This window comes from Papio anubis, chromosome 3 (genome assembly GCF_008728515.1).
Source record: "Papio anubis isolate 15944 chromosome 3, Panubis1.0, whole genome shotgun sequence".
NCBI lineage: Eukaryota > Metazoa > Chordata > Mammalia > Primates > Cercopithecidae > Papio > Papio anubis.
The window spans coordinates 153,282,590-153,306,260 of NC_044978.1; positions in this window are offsets into that span (position 1 = coordinate 153,282,590).

Genomic DNA, 23,671 nt, shown 5'->3' on the forward strand with positions numbered 1-23,671 from the left:
ACTGGCCTATGGATGCCCCTTGGTGCGAGCATCCTGGACCCATGGATGGAGGCAAACAGGGTTCTGGTTGGAAGGGGGCAGGTTCCTGCTGAGGCTCTACCTTCAGACCAGTGAGGGCCTGTAGGCTGGGGGCTGGGCTGTCAGTCCCTAACTAGAGTGGGAACTTGTGGTCACTTTTTCCGGGCCCATCCATGGCCGTCCGTGACAATAATGATGCACCTCCTCCACTCCCAGACTCAAGGACTCAGCCAGAGCAGAGTAGACCTTGGGACGATCACCTGCAGAGAAGAGCTACACATTCCAGGGCCTCGTCTTTGATGAGAGCTGAGAAGATGATGGGACAACCTGCCTGCAGAGGATGTAACCCGCTCCAGGGCCTTCTTTCTGCTGAGATCTGCAGAGATATCATGATGACCAGCTGCAGAGAGGAACAACTCACTACAGGGCCTCCTCTCTGCTGAAAGCTGAGGAGATGATGGGAGGACCTACCTGCAGAGAGGAGCAACCCACTCCAAGGCCTCCTCTCAGCCGAGAGGTGCAGAGATGATGGGACAACTGCCTGCAGAAAGGAGCTTCCCATTCCAGGGTCTCCTCTCTGCTAGGAACTGAAAATTTTTCAGGACACCCTGGCTGCAGAAAGGAGCTACCTACTGCGGGTCTCCTCTGAGCTATTCTATTGCTCAATAAAACTCCTCTTTGTCTTGCTTACGCTCCACTTTTCTGCATACCTCATTCTTCCTGGGCACAGGACAATAACTTTGGACTCACTGAGTGAGGCTAAAAGAACAGTAACATGAACAGGGCTGAGACATGCCCCTTGCTTGCCACATTTTGGGAAAAGAGAAGGAAAGAAAAGCTGTGGTCCACTGGGGATCCCAGATCTGGGACCTCCCTGATCCAGAGCTGTGAATCCCTTTTTGGGGTCTTGTGGTTGCTGGTATCTCCAAGTTTCCAGACACCACCATGTTCCCTGGTGCCAGCTGTGGAAGCTGCTTGTGGTGTGTCTGGTCCAGCAGCAGCTTCAGGGAGAGCAAGTGCCCATGCTGGCACCTGGAACTGCCTGCCCTGCTGCAGTAGCCAGCATGTCTGACTGCACAGTGGCCAGACCCCACACTTGATCACACATCCCTTACCACTCCATGTAGTCTACATTGGCTGAGGTGGTATCCAGGCTGGTAGCATGAGCAGAGAGCAGTCTGTCAGGCTGAGTGGGAAGAATGAGCCCAGTGGGCCCAAGAAAAACTTGGGAAAAGAAGCCACCAGCCACAGAGGTTCCTGGCCAGAAAAATGACACCCCAAAGATTCTGTAACCATTGGGCTCATATGTTTAGGTCATGGTGGAACAGTAATGGTGAGAAGCAAATACATTTTGGAGATAGAAACAACAAGCTTAGTTATAGATTTCATGTTGAATATTCAGTGATGAAAGAGAGAAAAAGAAGGGTCAAGGATAATTTTAATATTTTTCACATAAGAAACTGCAAGAATGAATTTGTGTCGCATAAAAACGAAGAAGACTGGAGTATGAATATATTTAGGTCAGTCAGGATAGATTCAGTTGAGGCTGTGGTAACTAACAACTCTGGAATTCCAAGGGTTAAATGTAACAAAAGTTGATTTCTTATGATAGCTGCCCATTTTCTCTAGAGTACTTGAAAGACAGACTTTTCTTAAAATCCCCTCTAATGAGCAAAAACTTCTGTGGGTCTTTTTTTATCTCAAGGTTTAAAGTAATAGAGTCAATCCAGTACTTAATCTTACCCACTTCCTCTGGGGAATCAAAGTAAACTCACTCACTGCTTCTATTTCTTCAAATGAACATAATTAAGAGTTAGTGAGCTCAGACTACACTGCTTTGTGTCTCTTTAGTTTGTTTTACACGTTTATTTATGTATATTTCTTACTTATGAACCTTTCAGCTTTTACTTCTCAACTTATTCTCCTTTATAATCTAATTTTGATCCTTACAGAATAGAAAGTATGCAATAGCATGTTTATTAAGATATGGACAAAATATAAGTCTTTAAACACTGAATGAATCCTTCTACGAAGTAAATCTATCACTTGTGTGACAGCTATTTGACTTACTTTAATGAGTGCATTTTTATTTTAAATAATTAAATTTCTAGGTAACAAAAATGTGAATGTCATTAGTTGTAGGAAGAGCATGAGGCAAATGAATATTCAGCATAACACCAGCAGAATAGAGATGTATCAGTTTTCTATTATGCATAACAATTTACCACAAGTATAGCAACATAAAATAACCCTTATTTATTTATTTACTTATTTATTTATAGAGATGGCGATCTTGCCATGTTGCCCCTACTGGACATGACTCCTGGGCTCAAGCAAGCCTCCCGCCTTGGCCTCCCAAAGTTCTGTGATTATGGGTGTGAACCATCACGCCTGGCCTACCAACACCCATTTATTAGCTCAAAGTTGTGTAGATCAGAAATCTAACATGATGTGACTAGGTTCTCTGCTCATGGTATCACAACACTGAAATACAGATGTCAGTGAAGTTGAGTTCTTGTCTAAAGGCTCTGGAGAAAATTCTAAATTTGAATTCATATTTTCTGGCAGAGTTAATTTCCTTGAATTAAATTCAGTGTGTTTTTTCCATATCCTTGCTGGTTGTCATTCAGGGGCTACTCTCAGCTAGAGGCTGTTTGCATTCCCTGCTATGTAACACCTTCAATTTTCAAGCCAGTGATGGCACATCAAATCTTTCTTTTGCTTTGAGTCTCTGAATTCCTCCATCTCTGCCTTCTAGACCCAGATTTAAAAGGATATGATCAGGTCAGTCCCACCCAGATAATCTTCCGATCTTAAGGTCAAGTAGTTTGGGGCATTACTGTATTTTCTTTTCTTTTCTTTTTTCTTTTTTTTTGTTGTTGTTTTGTTTGTTGTTGTTGTTGTTGTTGATGTTGTTGTTGGCAGAGTCTTGCTCTGTCGCCCAGGCTGGAGTGCAGTGGCACAATCTCGGCTCACTGTAAGCTCTGCCTCCCGGGTTCATGCCATTGTCCTGCTTCAGCCTCCCTAGTAGCTGGGACTGCAGGTGCCTGCCACCATGTCCAGCTAATTTTTTGTACTTTTTTAGTAGAGTCGGGGTTTCACTGTGTTAGCCAGGATGTTCTCCATCTCTTGACCTTATGATCTGCCCTCCTCGGCCTCCCAAAGTGCTGGTGTTACAGGCGTGAGCAACCGCACCTGGCCCATTATTGTAGTTTCAAACCCCTTTTGCCACAGAAGGTATCTGTCTTTGTACAGGCTGCTATAGGAATGTGCCATAAACTAGATGACTTATGATCAACGGAAATATATTTCTCACAATTCTGGAGCCTAAGAAAGCCAAGATCAAGGCACCAGAAAATTAGGTATCTGATGAAGCCCTGCTTCCTAGTTCGTCAGTGGTCCTCATGACCTAGGCACCTCTCAAAAGACCTGCCTCTTAATACCATCACATTGGTAGTAAGAAGCGCCACAAATGAATTTTGGTGGAGACAAAAAACACACTCTATAACAGTAACATAATCACAGATATGACATTTTATAATATTCATAGGTTCTATTCTCAGAAGAGGAAGAGATTATTACATAAAGATGAGTGTCACATGGGGTCACCTTGGAATTCTACCTCCCACAGGACTGTTCCTAAAACTATTAAATTATCCTTTTATTTTACATAAAATAAATGTAGAATGTATATGAAATAATTGTTTAGATTTGGGCAAATTACTTTTAGGTAAGAAATTCTTGCTCCTGGTCCTAATTTTTTTTTAATGTGAGATATTAAGAAGGAAAATGCATAAAATAGGACTATTCTGAAACAAAAAGGGTAACCACAGAGACTGGCGTCTTTATGAGATAAGCCATTCAAATCAAAATCAGATGTCCATGCACTGATTGTCAAAGTGAATTAAAAAATGATTGGAGTCCATTAGCTTATTAATTCATCAAAGACCATTGTGTCTCAAAAGGTTAAACTTGAACTGTTTTCTAATAAGAGAGTTAAGTGTCTTTTAACATGACAAGATATGAAGACAAAGCCTTCTTCTGACAGAAAATGTCTGGAATTCTGATTAGATCAAGAGGGGCCTCTGAATATAGTTTCTGGTTAAATTGAATGCTCCCACCTTGATTTCTCTCTCTGTGGCCAGTTGGTGCTTGACAATGATAGGGTTAGCCTAGGACAGAACAAAAGGAAATTAAAGATATCAGTGTAACAGATTTGTGGTTTCAAGAGGCCAATCTAAGCCTTTATAAATCATCAGTGTATGATTGAGCTGCTGTTCTGGGAAATAACTTGGGTCAAAATTGCATAGTGTAGCTCCTATAAATACTCTCAGATTATTTATTTCTCTGTTGCTTCTGTACTCATTTCTTACCTTCAAAAGGGGAAATAGCATACACTAACATTAGATGCTTTCCTAAGTGGCCAGAAGCTTCAGCTCTGGGCACAGTAACCACAAAAAGTAAGCATCACCACTCACCACTCAATCCGCTTATTAACCTCTAAAAATAAACACAGGTTGGAAAGTTTATTTTGCCCTAAGTAGGGGAAAGATAAATCAATAGCAACTCAGATTCTATTTGCGAACTAAAATGCTCAAGCTGCTGAATAAAATGTGTCACAAACAATGTGATAGTGTTAAAAAAAAAAAAAAAAAACACTGTGCAAAGGCTTGCAAAAAGAACAAGAATTGTTTTTAATGGACTTCGGTATTCTTGAGATGACAATAAATGTCAGCAAGAACTTGAAACAAAGAATAGAAGAGAAAGGAGGAAAATGTTTCCTGAGCATCTACCAAGTACAGCCATGAACGTTGTGAGACATGTTAGATGCTTTCATTTGCTCCCTCATATGATAGAAACAAAACATGTTTAATGCTTACTGGTATGAACTGTGGGTCAGCATTTGGCTTAAATTTTTACTTTTTGTGTAGCAATTTGGGTAAATACAATACCCTCAATATGTACCCTAGACTTTGTCTGGAAAATATAAGAATACCTACTTTATACTGTTACAATTATAATAAATGAGACAATGAAGTTAAAGCACTTAGGACAGCACTCCTTTTGTAAGGATAAAATTTATCATCATGGTGGTTGTGGTTGTTGTTGTTTTCCCATTTTATCTTCAAAATTCATGGTATCTGGCTTCATGTTCAAGATGTAGAAAGCTAGAAGTAGTTTTGTTCTCATAGTTAATATCATGACTTTTACTGTATTCAAAACAGAGTTGGAGTGGAAGGACAACTGCCCCAAGATATGTTGAAAGAAGAAAGAGAGAAAAAGCATTCGTTTGCTTTAGTAGACAAGACCAGATACCAATAAAAAGAGTTGAACAAGAAGAGTTGACAATCTTTAAATGCCAAATTCAGAAGACACTCTAAAAATGTGGAGTTATGAAAACTGGGGGAATCTATACATTTCAAGGTCTTTCTCCACTAACTCCACTAAGCATTCATAAAATAAGTGAAGAAAGCCCTGAGAAATTTCTATCATGGTGCAGGCTTGAGAAAGGAAAACAGCCAATATCATGTGGGAGAAGCAAGAAACTTCCTCTAGATCCAACTTCTTTTGTTCATGAAAAAAAAAAAAAAAAAGGAAGCCATGATCTGTGAGCTTGTGGGGAGAAGCAGGCAATTATCACTCCTCCTGATTGGTAAAAACATATTGTAAACAATCATTAGAACTAAACTTGGACATAGCACCTATCTTAGAACTGAGGGGAAATTTAAAACAACTATTACAAAACCTATCAGATTAACAGCATATTTATCAGCAGAAACCCTGCAGGCTAGAAGGGATTGGGGCCCTATCTTCAGCCTCCTTAAACAAAACAATTATCAGTCAAAAATTTTGTATCCAGTGAAACTAAGCCTCATAAATGAAGGAAAGATAGTCTTTTACAGAAACACAAATGCTGAGAGAATTTTCCACTACCAAGTCAGCAATACAAGACTACCAAAAGGAGCTCTAAATCTTAAAACAAATATTCAAAATACACCAAAATATAGAACCTCCTAAAACATAAATATCACAGGGTTTATAAAGCAAAAATACAATTACCAAAAAAAAAAAAAAAACCCACAAGGTATTCAGGCAACAAATAGCACAATACATAAAATAATATCTTACATCTCAATATTGTGAATGTAAATGCCCTAAATGCTCCACTTAAAATATATAGAATGGCAGAATAGATAAGAACTCACCAACTAATTATCAGCTGTCTTCAAGAGACTCACCTAACACATAAGGACTCACATAAACTTGAAGTAAAATGATGGAAAAAGATATTACATGCAAATAGACACCAAAAGCAAGCAGGAGTAGCTATTCTTGTATCAGACAAAACAAAGTTTAATGCAACAGCAGTCAAAAAAAGACAGAGGGATATTATAAAATGATAAAAGGACCTTTCCACTAGAAAAATATAGCAATTCTGAATATATATGCACCTAACACTAGCGCTCCCAAATTTATAAAATAATTACTACTTGACCAAGAAATGAGATAGATGGCAATAAAATAACAGTGGGGGACTTCAATATTCCACTGACAACACCAGGTAGGTCATCAAGACAGCAAGTCAATAAAAAATTGTTGATATAAACTATCCCCTAGAAAAAAAGAATTTAACAGATATTTAAAGAACATTATGCCTAACAACTGCAGAATATACATTCTGTTCATCATCACATGGAACACTCTCCAAGATAAACAATATGATCGGCCACAAAACAAGTCTCAATAAATTTAAGAAAATCAAAATTATAGCAAGTACTCTCTCAGACCACAGTAGAATAAAATTGGAAATCATCTCAAAACAAACAAACAAACAAACAAACAAAAAAACTCAAAACCATGCAAATACAGGAAAATTAAATGACCTGTTCCCGAATAATCTTTTGGTCAAAAATGAAATCAAAGTAGAAATTGTAAAATTCCTTGAACTGAGTGATAATAGTGACACAACCTATCAAAACTTCTGAAACGGGAAATATTCCAACAAACACCAAAGAAATACAAAATATCACTCAAGGTTATTACAAACACCTTTGTGCACATAAACTAGAAGACCTAGAGGAGATGGATAAATTCCTGGAAATACATAACCCTCATAGATTAAACCAGGAAGAAATAGAAACTCTGAATATGCCAATAGCAAACAGTGAAATTGAAATGGTAATAAAACAAAATTACCAACAAATCAATGTCCAGAACCAGACAGATTTGCAGCCTAATTCTATCAGACATTCAAAAAGGAATTGGTACCAATTCTATTGACACTATTCCACAAGATAGAGAAGGAGAAAATCCTTCCTAAATTATTATGTGAAGCCAGTATCACCTTAATACCAAAACCAGTAAGGATATAACAACAACTAATGAATACAGATGCAAAAACCCTTAACAAAATACTAGCTAACCAAATCCAAAAATGTGTCAAAAATATTATTCAACATGATTAAGTGGGTTTCATACAAGGGATGCAGAGATGTTTTAACATATGCAAGACAATAAATGTAATACACCACATAACCAGAATTAAAAACAAAAAGCACATGATCATCTCAATAGATGCAGAAAAAGCATTTGACAATATCCAGCATTTTTTATGATTAAAATACTCAGCAAAATCAACACAGAAGATATACCTAAATGTAGTAAAAGCCATCTATGACAAACCCACAGCCAACGTAATACTAAATGGGGAAAAATTGAAATCATTCCGCCTGAGAACTGGAACAAGAAAAGGTTGCCCACTCACACCATGTCTATTCAACATAGTACTGGAAGTCCTAGCCAGAGCAATCAGAAAAGATAAAAAAATGAAGGGCATCCAAATTGGTAAAGAGGAAATCAAACTGTTGCTGTTTGCTGACAATATGACTGAGTACCTAGAAAACCCTAAAGACTCCTCCAAAAAGCTCCTAGAACTGGTAAATGAATTCAACAAAGTTTTAGCATACAGTATTAATGTGCACAAATCATTAGCTCTGCTATACACCAACAGCGACCAAGCTGAGAATCAAATCAAGAACTCAACCCCTTTTAAAATAGTTACAAAAATAAAATAAAATAAATAAAATACTTAGGAATATACCTAACCAGGGAGGTGAAAGACCTCTATAGGTTTTCAAAACTGCAAAACACTGCTGAAAGACCATAGATGACACAAACAAATGGAGACACCTCCCATGCTCATGGATGGGTAGAATCAATACTGTGAAAATGACCATACTGCCAAAAGCAATCTATTAATTCAATGCAATTCCCATCAAAATACGTTATTATTTGCAAAACTAGAAAAAGCAGTCATAAAATTTACATGGAACCAAAAAAGAGCCCATATAGCCAAAGTAAGACAAAACCAAAAGAACAAATCTGGAGGTATCCCGTTACCTGACTTCAAACTACACCCAAAGGCTATAGTCACCAAAACAACATAGTACTGGTATAAAAATAGGCACATAGACCATTGGAACAGAATAGTGAACCCAGAAATAAAGCCAAATTCTCACACCCAACTGATCTTCAACAAGGCAAGCAAAAGCATAAAGTGAGTTCAAGACACCTTATTCAACAAATGCTGCCAGGATAATTGGCAAGACACATGTAGAAGAATAAAACTGGATCATTATCACACCTTATAAAAAAAATCAACTCAAGATGGATCAAGAACTTTAATCTAAGACCTGAAACTGTAAAAATTATAAGAGATAACATCAGAAAAACCTTTCTGGACATTGGCTTAGGCAAATATTTCATGACCAAGAACCCAAAAGCAAATGCAACAAAAACAGAGACAAGTATTTGAGAATTAATTTAGCTAAAAAGCACAGCAAAAGAAACAATCAGCAGAGTAAACAGAGTGAGAGAAAAATTTCATGATCTATATATCTGACAAAGGACTAACCTCGAGAATCTACAAGGAACTAAAACAAATTATCAAGGAGAAAAAATTCCATCAAAAAGTGGGCTAAGGGCCGGGCGCGGTGGCTCACGCCTGTAATCCCAACACTTTGGGAGGCCGAGACAGGCGGATCACAAGGTCAGGAGATCGAGACCATCCTGGCTAACACGGTGAAACCCCGTCTCTACTAAAAGTACAAAAAACTAGCCGGGCGAGGTGGCGGGCGTCTGTAGTCGGAGCTACTCGGGAGGCTGAGGCAGGAGAATGGCGTAAACCCAGGAGGCGGAGCTTGTAGTGAGCCGAGTTCGCACCACGGCACTCCAGCCTGGGCGACAGAGCAAAGACTCCGTCTCAAAAAAAAATAAAAAAATAAAAAAATAAAAAAATAAAAAAATAAAAAAATAAAAATAAAAAAATAAAAAAAGTGGGCTAAGGACATGAACAGATAATTCTCAAAAGAAGATATACAAATGGCCAACAAACACATGAAAAAATGTTCAACATCACTAATGATCAGAGAAATGCAAATCAAAACCACAATGTGATACCACCTTACTCCTGCAAGAACGACCATAATCAAAAAATCAAAGGATAATACATCTTGGCACAGATGTGGTGAAAAGGGAACACTTCTACACTGCTGGTAGGAATGTAAACTAGTACAAAGACTATGAAAAACACTGTGGGGATTCCTAAAGAACTAATAGTAGAACTACCATTTGACCTAGCAATCCCACTACTGGGTACTACCCAAAAAGGACCCAAAAAGGAAAAATAACCATTATATGAAAACGATACTTGCACATACATGGTTATCACAGCACAATTTGTAATTGCAAAAATACAAAACCAGCCCAAATGCCCATCAGTCAATGAGTGGATAAATAAATTGTTATATACATATATATAGTGTGTGTGTGTGTGTATATATATAATATCACAGTATTGCATGTTGTGTTTATATATACATGTGTTTGTGTGTGTGTGTGTGTGTATGTAATATGAAATACTATTATATTAAATGGCCATTAATCAGTGAGTGGATAAAGAAATTGTGATATATACATATATCACAGCATTCCATGGTGTATTTTATATATACACACCATGGAATACTACTCAGCCATAAAAAGAGTAAAATAATGGCATTCACAGCACACAGCAATCTGGATGGAATTGGAGACCATTATTCTAAGTGAAGTAACTCAGGAAAGGAACATCAAACATTTTATGTTCTCACTTATAAGTTGGAGCTAAGCTATGAAGATACAAAGGCATAAGAATGATACAATGGACTTTAGGGACTCAGAAAATGTTGGTGGGGGTGGTGAGGGATAAAACATTACAAATTGGGTATAGTGTATACTGCTCCGGTGATGGGTACACCAAAATCTCAGAAATCACCACTAAAGAACTTATTCATGTAATCAAACACCACCCTTGTTCCCCACAAACCTATGGGGGAAAAAAAAGTTGGAGAAAAAAAATTAAATAAATAAAATAAAATAACTATGACTAATATATTAATGGCTTCACTAAAGTTACAGACCACGTGCAATCACATAATTAATTTCAACAGAAAGATAGGAACTAAAAGAGGGAGTTAATTAAAATTGATAGGAAAGGAAAACAGAAAAACATAAATAAAGAATGCCTTCAAGAACTCAATAGTAGACTTGACACAGCTGAGAAGAGAATTAATGAGCTTAAAGGTAGGGCAAAACAAATTACCCAAACTGAAATACAAATAGAAAGAAAAAAAAAAAAAAAAAGAATGGAACAAAACATTTAATTGAGGTGAAACAATTTTAAACATTGCATATATCTATAATTGAAATCGTCAAAAGAAAAGGTAAAGATAACAGTGGAGAAAACAAAAATTGAACAATTAGTGACAGATTTCCAAAGTTAATGGAGGACATTAAGAAGCTCAGAGGTCACTAAATATAATAAATACTACAAAATTAAAACAAAACAAAGAAAAAGATATTTATACTGCTGAAAAGAAAAAATATTGAATGCAGCCAGTGAGAAGGAAATATATTACACCTAGAGGAACAAAGATAAGAACTATGGCTTACATTTTGTGAGCCATCATGCAATACAGAGGGCAATAGAATAGCATTTTTAAAGTGCTGAAAGAAAAGGAAACAAAATAAATTTGTCACCCCATAATTCTCTACTATGCAAAAATATTTTTCAAAAATGAAAGACTTGTTAACCAATCAACTCAGAGAATTAGAAGTGTTAAAGGAAGTTCTTCATAAGGAAAAAAATATAATTACTTAAATGTGGAATTAGGCAAAGGAATAAATAGCATTGGAAATGTAATAAAGGAAGGTAAAGTTCAATTGTGGTTTCATAGAAAAATCTCTAAAACGTAACTGTTTATGTAAAAATATTAGAAATATGTCGTGTATTTCAACATACATAAAACAGGATAGATGGAAGGAATTAGAATATATTGTTGTAAAATCCTTTACTACATGTGAAGTGATATAGCAGTATTCAAATATAAACTCTAATTTAAGATCTACCAAGATGTATACAGAGTAAGTTGATGAATATGTATAGCAGCCTTATCTTTCATAACCAAACATTGGAAACAAAGCCAATGTCCTTCAGTCAGTGAATGGATAAACAAACTATGGTACATCCATACGATCAAGTATATGAAGTGCTACGTAGCAATGAAAGGAAGCATCTATTTATTATAGGAGTTAAACTTTGATAAATATTTTAAGCACTGAAATTCATTCTCTTCACAAAGGCTTTATATTTCAGATGTATACTAAAAACAAACAAAAAACAACAACTCTCAATCCACCTTCCTTTCATTGTATTTCTCTTAGAAAAATACAAATTTTTGTTTGGGTCTTAATATTATAGTTTGTTTCCTTTTCTGAACATATTTCTATAGAGTTTGCTGTATGATTTTGTATTGAGTATGATATTGCTTATAAATGTGATAACATAAATTGATATACATTTATTTCATATTATGTATAGTATTCATAACTCAAGTATAATTTTCTTAAAAAGATGTACCTTTTGTATTATTTTTTGCCTCCCCCGGTCCATTATGGCTAAACAGAAAAAGGAGATCGAAAACAGAGACTATGGAATTGTAACTATGATACTAGAAAGAATCTCTATGATTTAAAAAGTCAACAATATTTAAGATTAATAATTTCATTCAGAATATGAGCCTCAGGCCAGGTAGAGTGGCTCATGCTTGTGCTCCAGCACTTTGGGAGGCCAAAGCAGGAGGATCACTTGAGCCAAGGAGCTCATGGTTGCTTTGAGCTATGATCTTGTCAGTGCACTCCACACTGAGCAACAAAGCAAATCTGTCTCAAAAAAAAAAAAAAAAGAAAAAAAGAATCTCCAAATATATTTAAAATATTTAAAATTCTCAAACATAATTCCTTTATTTACCAATGGCAAATATGGCACTTTTCCGTATGGTGTTAGAAGGATCACTAGAACTCAGGCCTTTTCATTCTGAAATAAATGTAGTCCTTTTTTCTAGTACATCTTGCCTTCTCTCATAAAGTAAATTACACCTGGAGCTCGTTCACATGTGGATAAAAGGCTCTAAATTTCAAATTCTGAACTTCTTGGAGAGGTGGTACCAAATTCCTTATGAATGATGCATTTTCTTTCATATTTTCATTAAGGTTATTATTATTATTTTTTTTGCATCATTTCCCTGTCTTTCTGAGAGTAGAAATGAAACTGCTTTTCTAAAGAATATGTAGTCTTAGTCCTCTCACAGTTAAGTATATATATTTCATGAAAAAATTAGGGTTGAGTTAACTATTTTGTAGTAACCTATGACCTTGATAATAGCCATGCATTTATGGAGAGCTATTCTCTGTGGAGCAGACCTTCTTCTACTTAAAAGCTGCTTGAAGGTAGTTTTCAGTAGATACACTTGCTTCTGAAGACACTTGAAAGACTTCACATATGTTAATTACAGCAATCAAGACTCATAAAGCCTGGAATTTTACAACTTTTCAGAAAGCCTCTGGGAATAGAACATCTTCCAATTCAGTGGACAAGTTAAATCCAATTACACTTCCTTTTGGCAGCCTCTCCTTTCATACTCTTACAATCTGCAAATGTAGAAAAATTCTAAACAACAACAAAAAAAAGATTCGTACTATTATCAGGAGAAACACAGTCCAACATTACCCAACCATTATAAGTTGTTCTATTGGCAAAAGTTCCCTGTGTTTATTTGTGAAAAGATAGCAATTTCTGGATTGAAAAGAGAAAACTTGACATTACCAATATATGATATAGATACAGCTACACACACACACAACAAAAACAGAAAGCTACTTCTGGTTTCAAGCATGGACATTTGCAATCTCTTATATGTTCTTATTTTTAATTGAAAATCAAGAAACCCAACCAACGAGCTGAGAAACTGTATATGGAGACAATGATAGGACTACATATAAAAATAGAACTTTGACTCACACCCTGCAGCAACCTCCCCAGGAAACTAACCTCCTTAACTACAACAAGCAACCCAGAAAGCCAACCTAATATTGCATTTTGTAGGAAGGCAAGCGTATCTCTAGTAGCAATTCAGAAAACTAAAATGTAACTTTTGTAATAATTGGCCTCAAATCGCTAGGCCTTGGTTAATAACTAACTGAGAGCTTCTCATGTTTGTTTGTTTGTTTGTTTGTTTGTTTATTTTGTACCTGCTTCTAACTTAAGACAGACCAGAGAAAACACAATATGAACCCCTAACCAACTGATAGGATGTCCCACTTCTAATTAACCACCTACAGCTTCCCCAGGCAAAGAGTCTCCAACACCTGAAATCTTTCTCTTTTTCTACTCTAAAGCTTTCACACTCCTCTGCCTGCCTTTAAGTCTCTGTCAAAACACAAGAGGTGGTGGCTGACTCCCTTGCTACAGCAGGTTCTCAATAAAGAGCCTTTACTTTTCTCATTTGATTGGTTTTCATGGATTTCCACGGATCAAAAAGACCCCAAATACCAAAAAACCTCTCTGTTTTAGAAAATCTGGAGTGCTTTAATTTTCTTCTTCGTTCAAAATGTCCGCTTTCATTTAAAAATATGCCCCTTCTTTAAATTGTTTTTCTTTTTCTTTTTTTTTTTTTTCTGAGACTGAGTCTTGCTCTGTCACCCCAGCTGGAGTGCAGTGGTGTTATCTCAGCACACTGCAACCTCTGCCTCTCTGGTTCTTGTGCCTAAGCCAAGAACCAGAGTAGCTGGGATTACGGGTGCCCACCACCATGCCTGGCTAGTGATTACATAATTACTAATTTTTGTATTTTTTTGTAGAGAGGGGGGTTTCATCATGTTGGTCAGGCTGGTCTCGAACTCCTGACCTCAAGTGATCCACTCTTCTCGGCCTCCCAGAAAGTTGGGTTTACAGGCATGAGCCACCACACCTGGCCTAAATTGTTTTTTTTAATATAGTCCTGGTGGAAATTATTTTATTTTGTGGCATTTTTATAATCCATTTGGATAATAAATGATGTATCTACGTGCTTCCTAGTGTTCTGATTTTGCATGCACTTTTGCATAGAGAATGCTTATTTTTTAATATGTTTCACAGAAATGTTTAGGTAAAATTATCACTATTATACATGTACATATCTGTGTAAACATATATGTATATAAATTTAGTGTATTAAAATAAATATTTGCATAATTCAATGGAATACATTTTTTTTTACTAGACATTAGAATTTTGCCTTCTTTCCATGTGGTTATTATTTAAGCAATTATGTAACCATTAATAGTAACATGTATTTTTTTAAATGTGCATTTAATTAATTTTATCTAGGGATCATTCAGAATGTATAATTGACTATTAATTATCCTATGCAGCTTCAACAAATTTTTTAGCACTGGCTTTTACTTTTATTTGTTTTTTTAAGGGTTAAAAAATGTCACTTTTTCCATGCATTATTGTTTGATGAGTTATATGTTTCTCATTGACAATTGGATGACCTATTTAGAATTGCTTTGTTTGTTGTTTTTCTTTTTATTTGAGAACATCTAACAAATTTATAATTAAGATTTTAAATAAATTTATTCTATAATAATCAACTGGCATTAGTAAAACAGTAAGCGTGAAGTCAGGAGCAGGCAAAGATAACGCAGAACCCCTCAAATCCAAATGTTATAGATTCCTATTCTATTGGTGGAAACCGCACCCCCAATATTCAATGCGGGTTCTTTTCTATTTCCCTAAGCATCAGCTGGTCTGAGAAATAAAGGGAAAAAGTACAAAAGAGAGAAATTTTAAAGCTGGGTGTCTGGGGAGACATCACATGTTGGCAGGTTCTGTGATGCCCCCCGAGCTGTAAAACCAGCAAGTTTGTATTAGTGATTTTCAAAAGGGAAGGGAGCGTATGAATAGGGTGTGGGTCACAGAGATCACATGCTTCACAAGGTGATAAAATATCACAAAGCAAATGGAGGCAGGGCAAGATCACAGGACCACGGGATGGGGCAAAATTAAAATTGCTAATGAAGTTTCGGCACACATTGTCATTGACAACATCTTATCAGGAGACAGGATTTGAGAGCATGCAACCTGTCTTACCAAAATTTATTGGGTGGGAATTTCCTCATCCTAATAAGCCTGGGAGCACTACAGGACACTGGGGCTTATTTCATCCCTTTGGCTTTGACCGTAAAAGACAGCCACACTTAACAAGCTATTTCAGAGGTCTACCCTCAGAGGCCATTCTCTTTCTCAGGGATGTTCCTTCATGAGAAAAACGAATTCAGTGATATTACTCCTATTTGCTTTTGAAAGCAGAGAAATATGGCTCTGTTCCACCTGACTAACCAGCAGTCAGAGTTTAAGGTTATCTCTCTTGTTCCCTGAACATTGCTGTTACCCTGTTCTTTTTTTAAGGTGCCCAGATTTCATATTTTTCAAACACACATGCTCTACAAACAATTTGCGCAGTTAACGCAATCATCACCGGGTCCCAAGGCTACATACATCCTCCTCATCTTACAAAGATGACGGGATTAAGAGATTAAAATAAAGACAGGCATAGGAAATCACAAGAGTATTAATTGGGGAAATGATAAGTGTCCATGAAATCTTCACAATTTATGTTCAGAGATTGCAGTAAAGACAAGCATAAGAAATTATAAAAGTATTAATTTGGGAAGCTAACAAATGTCCATGGAATCTTCACAATTTATGGTTTTCTGCCATGGCTTCAGTCAGTCCCTCCGTTTGGGGTCCCTGACTTCCCGTAATACTATTCTATGTATCATAAGTTTTAAACAGTTAGTTACTTCTCTTTCTGAGGTTTTTTGTTACCTTTTAAAAATAATCTTTATTATTGTTCTACCTGATGATTTTTTTTAGTTTAGTTCCATGTACAAATCAAATAGATATGAGCATCTTAACGTCAGAAACGTTGTATTGGTCTCTGTGTATACTCACATATTGTTTTGCAAAGCAAGTACTTAATAGTACAGACAATAGTTTCAAATTATACAGGATTTCAACCTTATCTCTTAAGCTTACAGTGACTTATTTGACACTAGATAAGGTTTTGGACTAATATAAATTTCAGTTTTCTCATTTATAAACTAGAGATGATAACAGGATCTACTTCACAGGATAAATCTGAGTATTAAATTGAGCAATCCTTATAACATTTTTAGACTGAAAGTTGGTGTAGAGTAAATTGCTTAATAAATGCTAAATATTACCTAACAATACTTTGTTAAATGAATGACTTTGGCTACCATTGGACCAAAAGAATGGCTCTCCACTCTGTCTCTTTTATGTTTCTTACTACTTGATTTCTACAAGGAGGAATAACATGTTTCTCATTCAACAAGGCAGCTTGAATGAGAGTGTTGTGGGTTGAGTAGTGCACTCTCTCCACCCCAAATATATACACTGAAGTCCTAACTTCCCTGTACCTCTGAATGTGACTTTGAAAATGGGATACTTGCAGATATAATTAGTTAAGGTGGGGTCATACTGGCATAGGGAGTTGGGTGGGTCTAATCAATATGACTGAAGTGCTTGTAAAGAGGATGGCCATGTAAGGACAGACACACACAGAAAAGGCATGGATAGAGGTTATGCAGCTGCAAACCAAGAAATGCCAAAGATGGACAAACAAACAAACAAACAAATCCAAAAACCAAGTAAACAATAGACATCAGAATCTATGAAGTGGCAAGGAAGAATTTCCCTACAGGTTTCAGAGGGAGCATGGCCACTGCCTACTCTTGATTTTGGACGTCTAGCTTCCAAACCTGAGACAATAAATTTCCATTGTTTTAAACCAACCAGTTTAAGGCTGTTACAGCAGTCACAGGATACTAATACACAGGGCATTGGAGTTAGACTGCCTAGCTTCATATACTAATGCTGGAGTCTTGGGCAAGTTTTTGAACTTCACGTAGTTTGTGGCACTTTGTTGAGACAGCCCCAAAATCATACAGAGAGTAAGATTGTTTCTAGTCTTTCCTCAGGAGTTTTACGTACTCATTACAGGAGGATGGTACTTAAGCGTTAATCTATTTCATTTTTCCTTCGTCATCCAGAAGCACCCAAGCACTTAGACTTTAGAGTCAACTAGCCAGCACAGAAATCCCAGCTCCAAAAGTTATATGATATAGGATTTGGACATATGATTTATCTTCTTTTTGTTTCAATTTCACACGTCTAGAAGAGGCATATTAAGATTTTATAATTCAATCCTTTATCAAAGGATTAAATGAGACAATGCAAATAAAGTGTCAGAAAGAGTTGCTGTCTGCATAATGAGTGCTCAGTATCTGTTAAACGCATTATTCTCCTTGAAAGCAAACAGTCTCATTACACGGAGCCTTGGCTATAGTTGAGAAGGCAGAGGAGACTCCTCTTCCACTGGTGCTTGTTTAAGAATTGTTGGTCTAGATGGTCTCTGCTACTAGGTCATCTTGGAGTTTCTTGTGTTACCACACACACATATTGGAGATGAGGCACAATCCTCATCTCCAATGTGTGTGACAACAAAAGAAACCTCATTGGTTTCTCTTCTAGATTCCTCTTTTGCAGCAGCAGTTACATCTTCCAAATGCCTAATAAGGAATATGGTAGTCACACCATACAGTGTGATCCTTGTCTGAGACTCTATGATCTGCTTCTATTATATATTCTAACACTTCTCATTTGGTAAGCTGACCTTCCCTAACGAATGGAAATGATACAAAATGATTCTGACACTCCTCAGAATGCTAACTGTGACAATCTACCAGCTGTGTGGCTAGTACAAATGGATCAGGGCCGAAACAGAGAGGGTGGACAAAACTATTTTACATCCCAGGCACATAAACTTATGAGTTCCAAAGTAGGAGAGGAGTTGAAGTGTGTTAGGAAAATAATGGTGGATGTCAGACCCACCTTGCCTGAGGCATTATGAAATCAGGAAGTTTTATCATCAAAGACAGCAAGGATGAAGTGAATCTAGAAGAACTACCAAACTGAACTAATTTGGACAAAGAGTCGCTGCCTCTGAAAACTAAAGAAATTCTTGTGTGAATGCCACGTGGAAAAGATTATAGAAAAGAACAGTCTTATAGTCCACAGCTGCACTCTCTAATTACAGTCACCACAGGGAATACGCCCTGAGGCAAATATTACCTAAAATCTTTGTCCATGACCTGGATGAAAGAATTTAGCCTATACTCATTCCATTTACAGATTAAGCAATGTAGTGTAGATTTCTTTATAAGATAAAAATTTAATGCAAGTATAATTTGACATCAATAAGCCTCCCCCACCCACCCACCAAGAAAAGCAGAAAAGAACAAACAATACCCTAATGGAAATGTTAAAATAGAAACGTAGAATAAGGAAGAACTGATTAAGCACATACAGCTAGGTGGGAGACCAAATGGATAAAAATGGATACATCTGCAATATAATCTCCTTGTTCTTTTTTAATAGTGTAAAAATTCTGTTAAATGAGACATTCAAAAATGTTCTATTAATTGATTTAAACTGCTAAAATTTATTTTTCAGTTCTGGTTTTGGATTTTCCTGAAAGATATTTCATTATAGTTTCTTCATTTGTTATCTTCAGTGATTTGTATTTTTGCCATTCTATCACTCTCTATCCATTTATTATTTATGTGTAGAAATGTATTATGTGTGTATTATGTGTAGAAATGTATAAAGAAATTGAAAGAATGTTAACTGCATATATATATTTACCATGGGACATAGTATGGAACTTATCTTTTTTAAAGTATATTTCTTATTGTCATATAACATACATGAAGATTTATCTATTCTTGAGTTAATTTTCATAAAAGGAACAGTCCCTAGTTTTAACGTAACAATCAAGAAACAGAGCATTTTTATTCCCTATGAAACTCCCTCAGTCCTATTTCCAGATTCTACTCCGCCCTAGATAACCACCATCTGTACATCTAACACTATAGATTAGTTTCTCTTCTTTTCATACTTTCTATCAATAGAGTTAAATTGTATTTTTTTTTTTTTTTTTTTTTTGAGACAGAGTCTCGTACAGTTGCCTGGGCTAGAGTGCAATGGCGCAATCTTGGCCCACTGCAGCCTTCACCTCCTGGGTTCAAGCAATTCTCCTGCCTCAGCCTCCTGAGTAGCTGATATTACAGGCGACCACCACCAAGCCTGGCTAATTTTTGTATTTTTAATAGAGACAGGTTTCACTATGTTGGCCCGGTTGGTCTCAAACCTCTGACCTCGTGATCTGCCCGCCCTGGCCTCTCAAAGTGCTGGAATTACAGGCAAGAGCCACCACAGCCAGCCTCAAATTGTATTCTTTTATGACTGTCTACTTCAGTTTAATAGTATGTTTCTGAAATTAATCTATGCTACTGTGTATAGTAATAGTTGTTCATTCTCATTTAGCAATACAATTCTCCATTGTTTGACTATAGCACTATTTGACTATTTGCTTATTCATTCTATTACTGTTGATGCAAATTCAGATTATTTCCATTTTTTACTGTTATGCGTGGTATTTTTTAGGATGTTTCATATAGCTTTTAGCAAAATTATGGAGACATTTTTTGTTGGGTATATAACAAAAATAGGAAATACTACGACAGTTTTGTATGTTAGGTTTTAGTGCTAGAAATCACTTATTTTTTACTTAAATATGTGAAATACACACATACACACACAAACACATACTTTTTTTTACCCAAATATCCTCAAAATGCATCATTTTACTTGGCTGAAAATATTACTGTGCTTTTTTTGGGGGGGTGGTGTTTAGGAAACAATTTTACTTTTTAAATTAAACTTTTTATTCTCAAATAATTATACATTCATATACATTTGTAAGAAATAATACAGGAAAATCCCAGGTACCACAAATCCAGTAACCATAAGGGGAACATCTTCAAAAACTATAGTGCAGTATAATGCAGTCAAAACCAGGATATTGACTTTTACTTTGATGCAGCCAATTTACAAAATCTTTCCATGGCCACAGGGATCATCTGTGCCATTATTTTACAGCCATACTCACTTCCCTTTCTCCATCTTCCTCTTCCTAATCCCAGGCAGTCAGTAATCTGTTCTCCACTTTTATAATTTTGTTATATTATGAATGTGGTATAAATTGAATTATATAGCATCCATTTATTACTATACAGTATATTATACAGTAAACGTTTAGGTATTTTTTTTCACTCAAAATAATTATCTGGAGATTCATTTTTAAAAAGTTGTCCTACTGAAAACCTCAACAGTGTTTTCCTTTTAATTGTTGACTAGTAATCTATACTATAGACGTATTACAGATTGTTTAATCATTCATTTGTTGAAGTTCATCCAGGCTGTTTTCAGGTTTTTGGTTATTATGAATACAGGGTTGAGAACATTTACTTATAGGTTCTTGTGTGGATATAATTTTTATTTATCTGGGATAAATAATCAATAGTGCAGTTGCTGGAGAGTTTGGTAATTGCATGCTTAGTTTTATAAGAAAATGCTGAATTGTTTCAAATTCCAGTATATGTTCCTGATAGCAATATTTGGGAGATTACATTCTGCATATTCATCTTGTATCCTGGCAAGGCCGCTAAACTTATCTGTTCTAGTTTTTTTAATTTAATTTAAGTTTTTGGTAGATTCTTTGAAATTTTCTGTATAGACAACCCTTTCATCTGCAAATAGGGACATTTTCTTTCTTCCTTTCCAATCTGTTTACCTTTTATTTTTTCTATTGTGGTATTGAAATGTCTAACACTTCCTATAATCTGTTAACAAAGAGTGGTGAGATGGATACTGTTGCATTTTTACCACTCTTAGAGTGAGCATAATCAGCCTTTCATCATTAAGCATAAGGTTAGTTGTCAATATTTTGTAGGTGGTTCTTGCAAAGTTGAGGATGTTCATCTCTGCTCTTGGTTTGCTGAATATATGTTATGTTCAATTTGATCAAATAGTTTTCTGCATCAATTATTACAACCCAAATGGTTTGTTTTTTCAGCATGTTGATATGGTGGATTACATTGACTGATTTGAATATTACACCAGCCTTATACATACCTGGAATAAATCTAACTTGGTCATGGTGTATGCTTCTTTTGACACATTGTTAGATTCTATTTGCTGATATTTTTGGAGGACTTTTGCATCAAAATTCATGAGAGATATTGGTCTGTAGTTATTTTCTTTTATGCACTCTGTCTGGTTTTGGCATGAGAATAAAACTTGCTCAACACCGCATGTTCTCACTCATAGGTGGGAATTGAACAATGAGATCACTTGGACACAGGAGGGGGAACATCACACACCGGGGCCTATTGTGGGGAGCGGGGAGAGGCAGGGATGGAATTGGGAGTTATATCTGATGTAAATGATGCGTTGATGGGTGCTGACGAGTTGACGGGTGCAGCACACCAACTTGGCACATGTATACATATGTAACAAACCTGCACGTTGTGCACATGTACCCTAGAACTTAAAGTATAATAATAATAAAAAAAAGAACCAGCTCTACAAAAAAAAAAAAAAAAAAGAAAAGAAATTTTAAAATGTTTCTTCTAGTGTTTGAATGATGCTGTGCATCATTGCTGTTAACTCTTCTTTAAAAGTTTGGTAGAATTCTCAAGGTCATGTGCAGTGGCTCATGCCTATATTCCTTGCACTTTGGGAGACCGAGGTGGGCACATTACTTGAGGTCAGGAGTTTGAGACCAGCCTGGCCAATAGGGCGAAACCCCATCTCTAATAAAAATACAAAAATTAGCTGGGTGTGGTGGCGGGTGTCTATAGTTCCTGCTACTCTGGAGGGTGAGGTATGCAAATCACTTGAACTCAGGAGGTGAAGGTTGCAGTGAGCTGGGATTGCCTCACTGCACTCCAGCCTGAGTGACAGAGTGAGACCTGTCCCCCAAAAACATGTTTGGTGGAATTCTCTAGTGAAACCATCCAGGCCCAGGCCTAAAGGTGTTTTTTGTTTTTTTGTTTTGTTTTGTTTTTTCAGCTACTTAATTACAAATTCAATTTATTGGACAATTATAGAAAATTCATATTATCTATTTTATCATGTCTTAGTTTTTTAAGGAATTGATAGATTGCTTCTAAGTTGTTGAATTTATGAGTATAAGGTTATTTTTATGTTTCTAATGTCTACAAGATCTATAGTGATATCACTGATTACTTTCTGGTAATGATTTTTTTTTTCTTTTTTCGTCTTTGTCAGTTTTGCTAGAAGTTTATCAATTTTATTAATTTTTAAGGGAACTAGAATTCTTTTTTCATTGAATCTCTATATAGTCATCCTTCGTTATCCAGTGAAAATTTATTCCAGAATCCCTGAAGGATACCAAAATTCACAAATGCTCAAGTCCCTTACATAAAATGCCACATTATTTGCTTATAACCTATGCACATCCTTCAGTATATTTAAGTAATCCCTAGGGTATTTACAATACCTAGTGAAATATAAAAGTTATGTAAATAGTTTTTATACTGTATTTTAAAATTTGCATTATTTTTTATAGTTGTTTTGTATTATTTTCCCCAAAATATTTTTCCATTCAATGTTGGTTGAATTGTGTTTGAATCCACCCATGCAGAACCTGTAGATACTATAGTGGAGTGGAGTGTATTAATGCAGAGCCTGTAGATTCTATGGTACACTGAATCTATCCATGCAGAACCCATAGATAAACTGCATTGCTTGCTTGTTTTCAATTGTACTGATTCCTGCTCTTATCTCTATTATTGCCTTCCTTCTGCTAGTTTAAGCATGGTTTTGCTCTTCTTATTTTCTTGAGGTAAGGACATAGACTTTCTATTTAAGATCTTGTCTTACTTTCTAATACAAGCAATTAATGATACGTTTTCCTCTCAGCCCACTTTGGCTATGCCCCACATATTTTCATATATGTTTATTTTTATTAAATTTAATATGATTTATTCTTTTTGTGATCCTTCATTTTTCACCCAAGGATTATTTAAAAGTATGTTGTCTCATTTTGTTCTGAGATTTTTATTTTTAATGTTTACTTCTCATTAATTTTGAGATGTTTTTATTATGAGTAGAAAACAGTCTGTGTGATTTCAATTCTTTTAAGTTTGTGGGACTTTGTTTTATGGCAATTTTTTTTAGTCAAATTATTTTCCATTGTTTTCTGGTATTGTATCATCATAGATTTCAACATTTTAAAAGAACAGGGAAAGTACAAGAAGTCAAAGGAATTTATTTTGTATG